Source organism: Armigeres subalbatus, chromosome 3 (assembly GCF_024139115.2).
Source record: "Armigeres subalbatus isolate Guangzhou_Male chromosome 3, GZ_Asu_2, whole genome shotgun sequence".
Taxonomy (NCBI): Eukaryota; Metazoa; Arthropoda; class Insecta; order Diptera; family Culicidae; genus Armigeres; species Armigeres subalbatus.
This window is the reverse complement of record NC_085141.1, coordinates 127,675,507-127,686,383: the sequence shown is the minus strand read 5'-3', so window position 1 is coordinate 127,686,383 and position 10,877 is coordinate 127,675,507.

Sequence of the window (10,877 nt, the reverse complement as noted above, 5' to 3'; positions counted from 1 at the left end):
ACCTTCCATCCACTCCTGCGGCAAAACTTCCTCCTCCCAAATCTTGGTAATGACCCAGTACAGCGATATAGCCAGTGCTTCACCACCGTATTTAAAAAGCTGTCTTGGTAGTTGGTCAACCCCAGGGGCTTTGTTGTTCTTCAGCTGGCCAATCTCCTCCTGGATTTCCTGGAGATCCGGGGCCGGTAGAATTATGTCCTGCGCGCGTTCCCCTAGGTCCATCACCATACCGCCATCTTCGTCTGCCACATCGCCATTCAGGTGCTCTTCGTAGTGCTGCTGCCACCTTTGGATCACGCAGTTGTCCGAAGCAGTTGTTGCTATTTATTCGCCAAAAGATACTGAAGCTGGAACACCCTCGTTCGGTTTACGCTTAGAGTTCACGAAATTCCAGAATCGTTTAGGATATCGACGGAGACTTCTGTCGACATACTGCATGTAAAGAGATTGTTGAGCGATCTGTAGGCATCACTAGCAGCTTGAAAACGACGTCTTTGGTGTGGCGTTCGTAGTCTCCAGTAGTGACGCTGGCATGCATTTTTTTCGCGTTTTAGCGAACGGAGTCTACCGTTCCGCCAGGGTGGCTTCGCAGGTAAACGCCTTTTTGGAACGTTCGATGAAAACCGGTTCAAGACAACTTCGGAAAATATTTGCGCAGCATTGTCAACATCAACATTAGCGAGAATTCCGTTCCAATCGACATGCTCTAAGAAGTTATGTAGCGAGGTAGTGGAACTATCCTACAATGTACTCGCGTCTCCACGCACTGTCCATACCAGAATGCTGATGCGCCGACGCGTGGTACGTTGTTCCCTAAGAGCTGCCGGCTAAAAGGCGTTTTGCCTCATGAGTTTTCCGGCAACGAAATATCACCACTTTTTTGAAATGTGAATATTATCAATATGATTGAGATTTTTTCTAATTTTAATATGGCATCAGCTAGCTATATTGTTTAACTGTTGCGTGAGGTAGAAACACCCATGAAAATCGTTATAGCTAAGGCATAAAAGCAGTCTATGCTTAGCTAGGGCATATTGCCCCTCCTTCCCCTAACCGTGATTATCGATTCTGGTGCAAGATACATTCATCTTTTATAGCACCAAAACAAAAAACCATCGATAAACTAGCGCAATTCGCTTCAACAATAAAAGGAAAATATCGATGAAAAGAAATCGATCAATACAGTTACGCCCCTATGAAACTAAGCGCGAGATATGCATTTCACGATTGTTCTGCGAAGGCTGAAATGATTGCACAGGCGGTGATCGATTCTCGAATATTGTTCAAGAGCAAATACTCGCCTCTGAAGGAGGTGCATGCACCTCCGGCTACCTCCAAATATCGCGTTGTTCCAAGGACGCATGCAAAATGTTCTCTCTCCACGTTCAGCGTGTCATACGGGTACTGATCATCGTGATCGAATTCGTCCGGTGGTAGAAATTTGGAAGGCATCCCGTCACCATCGATCAACTGCAACGGGCGAAAATTTGGTGCGGATTCGTCAAATCTAAAATCAGAATACTCGCCTCTGGTGGAGACCAGCTGGTCTCCACCGTCCATAATATGACGTTCTATTGTTAGTTCATCTGCGTGGCGCTGTCGAAAGGATATCGTGACACTGCTTCTCAGGCGGGCCCTGTTGCGCTCGGTTTTACCAGGTTTTAGCCACTAGCAAGTATTCAGCACCAAAAATAATCTAGTAGTCCTTTGAAATGTGCATAAAAAATCCGCTTGCTTAATCGAAACAAAAAATAATCGACCGATATTCAATCGAGAAAAAAATCTTGCGCTTAGTTTCATAGGGGCGTAACTGTATAGATCGATTTTTCTTCGTCGCTGTTTTCTTTTATTATTGTACCGGATTGCGCTATAGTTTGTCGATGATTTAATGGTTTGGTGTGATAAAGGATGATTGTATCTTGCACCAGAATCAATAAGCACGGTTGTAGCTTTTGAAACATTTGAGTTATTAACAAAATATAAAATCGGTTAAGAGAAATCGATCAATACAGTTACGCCCCTATGAAACTAAGTGAAAGAATTATAATAATTATGTAGGCACAAGTCGTGTCGTAAACTACGACGTAAACTACGTTAAACAGTTCAGTGCATTCAAATTTGAGGTTCCATCAGTCAGTTACAAATTCCAGCTCCGAAAAGTTATTGCAGCATTAACCGAATTTCATGGATCTTTGAAGATTAGTTGATACAAGTGGCGTAGCGTTATTTGTGTCACTAAACAATGCTCAAAAATGTTTTAATTCGTGGGAAATTAATCTTTTAGAAAAACATTTTAAGTATAATGTTAGATTGCATGAAATGTATTACGACTGGCATCATAAAAGTTCAAACTGTTTTCAGTGTTTTGCCATTAAAATGTCTAAAGATATAAAAGATGCTTAGTATGGCTTTATAGTGTTTTGCCCAGTTTTCGTCAAGCGGTCGTGTCTTGTACCACAACCCCAATGATTTTTTTTTTCAATAAGTGCGCATTTTCAGTAACTAAGCAACAAAACCAAACTAAGAATATAGCGATAAGACTCCACTTTTCGCCAACGACAGCCTCTCAATGATTTACCGTCGAATCGCCTCCTTAATGAAAAAAAAAAAATCTGCTGCAATCACCTGCATGACGCTATCGAATTTTCTTCAGTCGCTTAAATTTATAATGCGGCGTCTCCCTTCGACGCGTGCTTGTGATTTCGCTAGCGATGCCAACCTTCGGCCTTTAAGGAAAGATCGTTTCGGTTAAAACTGCTCTTGTATGAAATGATGGATCTCATAGGAACGAATTTATTTTCTAATCCTTAATCTAATAATCCTCTCAAATTAAACTTCTTCTGAATACAAAGAAAAGAAACGATTTTTTCCAATAATGTGCATTTACAATAACTAACAGCAACCACTCAATTGTTTGAATCTTGCGAGTAAATTGCGACTTGAGAGTTGCTTCCATTGATGATGGCCTGGCCACTCGATAGTTTTTCAGACCATTGCAAAAATTGCTCTCCACTGCTGCTGCCACATCGCCACAGACGCCACAACGTAAAACAAAAGTCTTTTCATGCACAGAGAAAATAAAGTGGCCCGATTTATTTACATCAATTTGATCTCCGTGTTGGGGATTTTTTTTAGGGAAGGGGGTATAGAAAATCTGCAACCAGACACCTGGTCTAGACAAAACCCAGATAGTGTAAGGATGAGGTACCACTCCTGACTTACTAGAACCAACTCCTTTTGCACTCGTCGATCCTCCCGGCCCGCAATCAAGCAATACTTCAGAGGGTGATTATCGAGCATTGTGTTCCCACTAGACGCCTAGCGAACTCACCATGCACCATATGTGCTAAAACACTCGCCTGCCGGAGCACCGAGGTCCGAGAGTCCAACAGAGCCGTTATTCCCTTAAGACATGATTTACGTTAAAAAAAAACTTCAGGGAAATCGATGTTCCTTGTGCTGATCAGTACTGTTAACTGAAGATCGTATGAGTAGCGCGTTAATTTATTTTCGAGAAATCAAACGGAAACGAAATTGTTTCGACTATATTGTAGTTTCTGCCCTCTGAAAATACGAAAATTCACCAGAAATTTTATTTAGCTCTTCATACTTTATATTGACCATCAGGATAAACGTATGTTTTAACATTTATTTTTTGTTTATTTTGTGTAGATCAAATAATCGAATCGTACCTAAAAACAATACAGCGTATTCCCAGATATAGCAATCCCATCTACGACAGAAATAATAATAATAAAGAAACAAGTAAGAAAACAAGATAATTACTTTTTTCAGAATAAATCGAACTTTTCCACTTGTACTTGTAGATGGTAAACATAAAAAACGAATCTCTACACAAAAATTGTATGAAATCGATAACAAAATATTATAAATTGAAAGACTTCTACGAAAAAAAATAAAACCACCTCCATTCGAACTCTAGCGCAACAGATCGACATCCCCACAAGTAGTTAGAGGAAAATTGGCCAAATAATGAACTCATTTTTAGAGATTGAATCAGCAACGGAATTCATTAGATGATTAGCAAAAGTCCCCCGATAGTACCAATCGTTAACCGTTAACCATTATTACGTCAGTCGCAACAGTGGCGCAGAGAGCCATTTGTGAGAATAAGTTAAATCGAAGACACCGCTTCAAAAAGACTGATAAGCCTTTCGTCACCTTTATAAAATTTACGATTGAAATATGGATTAAAGTTAAGAAGGTAAATTGCTGGGCGGAAGTACTTTCAGTCTTTTTGAAAAGTGGTCTCCACATTGATAATAGGAATAGTGTGAAGTAGTTGAGTTTTAGGAACCCGTTAGGGTTGCGGCTATTTTTTTTTTCGATCTTTGTAAATAAGTTGTCCTTGTCTTGTCAGGTAGAAGGTAGAATATAATTCTACTGGCTATATAGCGGTAGTAGAAACGTTACATTTTTCATCGATCCTGTACATGTCGTTGCAGGATTGCAATCATGATCTCAAGCCTTATTAATTTTAAATGCTGGAATAGGATCTGTTCATGTGTTTGGTTAATATGCAGAATACAATTATATTTATCGATCGTTGATATTACAGAAAAAAAAACATCAGTATGGCGTTCCATAGCTTAGTTTACTTGTCCTTAACAGCTTCTAATTTTCATTTCTTTCTTTTTAGTATGCTGAATGCATATTGAAACATATTTAAGCGAGTGAGATATGTACCAAAAACTAACGAATGATTTTTTTATGAAAAGAAACGGAAGATGATTTTGCAAGGCGCCAAACCTTTACGTTAAGATCCCATTCACTAAACGTGATTAAAATTACAGAACACAAGGGTTCTAATTGTTTTGAAAAACTAAAAATTATTCGATTATTGAACATCCAATCCATTATTCGATTTTCTGTTACGTAATTAAGCATTCGCTGACTGGGGCTGGTTGGGAATCACTCTGAGAATGAATCACCGGACAACAATCCCAACAGTGAAGCCCAAAATTTCAGTCACACATTGGAACACAACACTCGCCATATTTGTACATACATGTAAAGCATAAAATCATTGAGTGCAACAACTTAAAATCAACGTGTACACTCCGAAAACTGAGAACTAACTACTAAAGTCGACTAGAAGCAAACATCAAGAAACAATAATAGTCTAAAAAAAGTCAGCAGTTTGGTTTATGTATTTTTTTAAAATCGAACTACTCAACTTGCATATTTGAACTGAGACAAGCAATCTACAATTGCTACCTAACTATCCATAGGAGAAAACATGTCTTGAACACAATACAGGAACAAACGAAAACAAATCCATTAACGTACGGCGTAACGTCCACAAGAAATAACACAAAACTGTCGTCGCCAAACCACAGAATCAACTTTACTAGAACAGAAGAAACTTGTCTAGGCGTAGGAAGTAATATTGACACATTTGAAACGGAAAATTTGTTTTACTCCATTGATAAAGAACACATTTCTACAATGATATCATCCGATAACGAGTGGGACAGGGATATTTATTATCCATTAAACGCAAAAAACAGAAAAATATCAGAAATAAGAGGTTAAAACATAGTTTGTACGAATTGGTAATTTGTAAACTGTAAACAAGTTTGTATATATAAACAAGGATAAAAGTATTTGAAAAGCATTGGAATATATTTAAAAACAAAACTTAAACTTGTAGCACTTAGAGATCCGAACTGCTTCCATAGACATTTATTTCGTCTCTTTTTTTTAAATCTTCATTTCTTATAAACTAGTTGTTGAAAACAGTTGAAGTTCAAGCTTTTTCATATTCAATAATTGAATGGAAAACCCAAAACTTTTACTGTTTTCAACAAGGGGCAACCAACTCTAAACTTTGCGAAAATATTACTCATTGTCCCGCAATATTGTAGATCCAGTTGAAAACCGAACTGTGCTCTCGCGACAATCGCATTTTCTCCCATTTCTGGATGTCACTACTGCATCGCGAGTAGTGCGCATCTATGCCATAGCCGTGCGCCATCCTGCGCACCACCCGCGATGCAGTTGCGACACTTGGAAATGGGAGAAAATGCGATTGTCGCGAGAGCTCAGTTCGGTTTTCAACTGGATCTACAATAGTATTTCGTGGTATTTCTAGTATCCATGATTTTCGTCAAACAACGATAGGTTGCTAGTTCGGTTGTTATGGCGTTTGCTGGTTAGTTAATGAAACACAGTGCTCCCCCGTTTTGAAAACATCTATTTTCTACCTTCTACAGATTCTAGAAAACACTAGAACTACATTTTATATTTCTAATGCCATAAAACCAAAACAGGGGCCCAAAAGATTGTTCCAAAAGTATTGGTAATAGAAATAGTTGTACAGGGATTTTTTTTTAGAAATTCAAAAGAGACTGAAATTATGTGTTGCACAAAATGGGGTGTACTGTATTCACTGGGTGGCGTCGTTTTCATGCTTTCTCAACCAGGGCTCTTCGATCAATTTACCGTTGATATGACGTAGTTTTTCGCTAGTATTTGTTAGTATTTCTGGATACTGTCGAAAGTTTAGAGTTAGCTGCCCCTTGGTTTTCAACAAATAGTTCACGAGAAATGAAGATTTTAAAATGGTTGGGTCATATTGACCATCCGAGCTAATCGGTCGTGAAGTTTGTTCTCTGCTCTTGGAAGATTATTTCATTTCGCCAAGTCAAGTAGGGCTACGACACCCGAAGCTAGTACAAATCTGGTGCTATGCCTCTTGGTAACCCAAACCTTGATCAAGTTACAGTGAATGTATCCGCGTGATACGCGATTCGATGCGTGCCTGATTATCAAGATATCAGACTTAGCAACAATAATTCCAAACATAATTAACCTAGCGTCTCCATCGAACTAAGTGACCACGTAGCAAACAGTCAGTGAAGAGACTTGAACGCTGTGAATCGACAAACCTTATAGTGAGATAGCACAATAGTTTTTGAGTGGACGAATTTCGCAAAAAAAAAAGATTCACGATGGCACGGAAGTACCTAGAAATTAAACTTCATCCGGTTTTGAACAAATGTCGCTGTGTTATATCGAGTTTCGATCTCATCCGGAAGGGCGAAGAGGAAATTGGTAATTCATTGCGCGATCATCGCAGCACGAAGAATTCTAAAAAGTAGCAAAGAAGCCACTCCAGCTGTCATCCTTACTTTCAACCAATCAATTTATCCCGAAAACGTGAAAATAAGCTTGCTGCGAGTAAAAACACGTCCCTACTACCCGAACCCTTTATTATGCCTCCAATTCCAATGCGTCGAAGCAAACTGGTCGAACCGCGAACTATGCTACAATTGTTCGAAAAATCAGATAAAGTTGAGTGTACAGCTGAGCCTTATTACCAGACTAAGGCCGGAGTGGCCTGTACAATACATAAAAGTCTTCTCCATTCAGCTCGGTCCATGGCTGCACTTCGCCAACCACGCAGTCTGCGGAGGGTCCGCAAATCGTCCTCCACCTGATCGTCCGCCATTTGCTCCCCACCATAGATGGTACGCAGCACTTTCCCTTCGAAAACTCCCAGTGCACGTTGGTCCTCCACGAGCATCGTTCAGGTCTCGTGTCCGTAGAAGACTACCGGTTTAATGAGGGTTTTGTAAATAGCCAGTTTGGTAGGTAGCGAACTCTATTCGATCGGAGTGTTTTGCGGAGTCCAAAGTACGTACGATTTCCTGCCATGATGAGTCTCCGAATTTCTCTGCTGGTATCATTATCGGCGGTCGCCAGTGAGCCCAAGTGCACGAATTCTTCAACCACCTCGATTTTGTCACCACCGATAAAAACTCGTAGTGGGTGGCTTACATTGACTTCTCTTGACCCTCTTGCTATCATGTACTTCGACTCCGTGTTGATGACTGGTCCAATCCGTTTAGCTTCGCTTTTCAGTCTGATGTAGGCTTCCTCCATCCTCTCAAAGTTACGTATCATGATATCAATGTCATCGGCGAATCTAAATAACTGGACGGACTTCGTGAAAATCGTACCACTAGTGTCAATCCCTGCCCTTCGTATTACTCCCTCCAGAGCGACGTTGAATAGCAGACACGAAAAACCATCACCTAGCCGTAACCCACTGCGCTTTTCGAAGGGACTCGAGAATGCCCCTGAAACTCGAACTACGCACATCACCCGATCCATCGTCGCCTTGTTCAACCGTATCAGTTTATCCGGAAATCCGTTTTCGGGCATTAGCTGCCATAGCTGGTTCCGATCGGTTGTATTATATGCGGCTTTGAAGTCGATAAATAGATGATGTGTGGGCACGTTGTATTCGCGGCATTTCTGCAATACCTGACGTACGGCGAACACCTGGTCTGTGATAGAGCATTCACCCATAAATCCCGCCTGGCACTGTACCATGAACTCTCTTGCAATTGGTATTAGTCGGCGGCATAAAATTTGGGGGAGTACCTTGTAGGCGGCGTTCAGCGATGTGATTGTGATTGTGATTGTGCGGTAGTTGCTACAATCCAGTTTATCCCCCTTTTTGTAGATGGGACACACGACACCTTCCATCCACTCCTGCGGCAGAACCTCATCCTCCCAAACCTTGGTAATCACCCAGTGCAGTGCTCTAGCCAGTGCCTCACCACCGTGTTTAAACAGCTCTTAATAGACGTATCAAACATAAATAATATTCTTCATTTGAAACCAAAGTTTTTGAAACCCTGGGGGGTTTCTGTTGAAACAAATTTTGGGCAATTCTCCTTTATTGCTGGCTACTTACTTTTCCAGTGCAATGGGCAGCAAAGGTATTTGTTGAGAGCTGATCTTCAAATTTTAACTCGCAAAAAATAAAAAATAAATCCATAATTTCTGACTTTAATGCCAAACACCGTTCATGGAATAATGCTCAAAGCAATTCCAATGGTAAAATTTTGTTTGAAGATTGTTCTGCGGGATATTATACTATTCAATATCCCAATGGACCGTCCTGTTTTTCTTCCAGTCGAAATCCTTCTACAATTGATTTAGTTTTAACGGATTAAAGTCAGCTAGCTGTGTGGCCAATTGGTAACTCATACTGACTTTGACTCGAATCACTTTCCTGTGAAGTTTGAAATCCCACAAGAAGCCATTAACAATTCAATCAGATCTACTTTTAATTGCCATAGAGCTGATTGTAAGTAAGTAAGTATGTAAGTAAGAGCTGATTGGGATTTATATAAAACGTATATCGATAGGAATTTTGATGTTGATATTCTTTGATAATGCTCTCGCATCTTTCACAAATTTAATTGTCGAAGTCAGAGGCATTGTAATTCCTTTATGTGAAATTAAATTCTACTCTATTGTTATTGACGACGATCTTCAGCTACTGATCCGTCTTAAAAATGTGAGGCAAAGACATTACCAAAGAACTCGCGATCCCGCATTGAAAGTTATTTGTCGAGATTTGCAAAATGAAATATTTTCTACATACTTATCAAAAAACTTCTTTATCATTTTTGGTTAATTTTTTTAACAAATGTTTTCAATTGGCATACTTCCTAGATAAATGGAAAAACGCCAAAGTTGTTCCAATTTTGAAGCCGGACAAAATCCTGCTTCTAGTTATCGCCCAATCAGTTTGCTTTCTTCAATAAGCAAACTGTTTGAAAAGATCTGCCGAAAATGACACCAGCAGAGAAATTCGGAGACGCATAGTGGCTGGAAATCGTACGTACTTTGGACTCCGCAAGACGCTCCGATCGAATAGAGTTCGCCGCCGTACCAAACTGACAATCTACAAAACGCTAATTATACCGGTAGTCCTCTACGGACACGAGACCTGGACGATGCTCGTGGAGGACCAACGCGCACTTGGAGTTTTCGAAAGGAAAGTGCTGCGTACCATCTATGGTGGGGTGCAGATGGCGGACGGTACGTGGAGGAGGCGAATGAACCACGAATTGCATCAGCTGTTGGGAGAACCATCCATCGTTCACACCGCGAAAATCGGACGACTGCGGTGGGCCGGGCACGTAGCCAGAATGTCGGACAGTAAGCCGGTGAAAATGGTTCTCGACAACGATCCGACGGGAATCAGAAGACAAGGTGCCCGGCTGGCAAGGTGGATCGATCAGGTGGAAGATGACTTGCGGACCCTCCGTAGACTGCATGGTTGGTGACGTGCCATGAACCGAGCCGAATGGAGAAAACTCTTATATACCGCACAGGCCACTTCGGCCTTAGTCTGAATAAATAATAATAGTTGAAAAGATTATTTTAAATAGAATGATGGTATATATTAATGACAATTCTATTTTTGCTGATGAGCAACTTGGTTTTCGCCATGGGCATTCAACCACTCATCAGTTATTAAGAGTTACGAATTTAATTCGACTCAACAAATCTGAAGGATATTCGACTGGAGTTGCTGTTCTTGATATAGAGAAAGCATTTGACAGTGTTTGGCATGAAGGTTTGATTGTAAAATTGATAAATTTTAGTTTTCCTCTGTACATTATTAAACTGATTCAAAAACTATCTATCAGATCGCTAACTGCAGGTTATTCGAAATCTGATAGATAACATATAAGAGCTGGTGTTCCACAAGGCAGCATACTGGGGCCCATATTGTATAACATTTTTACTTCTGACTTACCTGATTTACCACCAGGGTGTCAAAAATCTTTGTATGCAGATGACACGGACCTCTTAGCCAAAGGGCGTACCCTTCGTGTCATTTATAGTAGATTTCAAAAAAGTTTATATATTTTCTCAATTTTCTTGCAAAAATGGAAAATTTCCTGAATGCTTCCAAAACTCAGCTTATAATTTTCCCACATAAGTCGAGAGCTTCTTATTTGAAACTTTCTAGCAGTCATATTGTTACTTTGAACGGGGTTCTAAATAATTGGTCTATGGAAGCTAAATATTTAGAGCTTTAGATC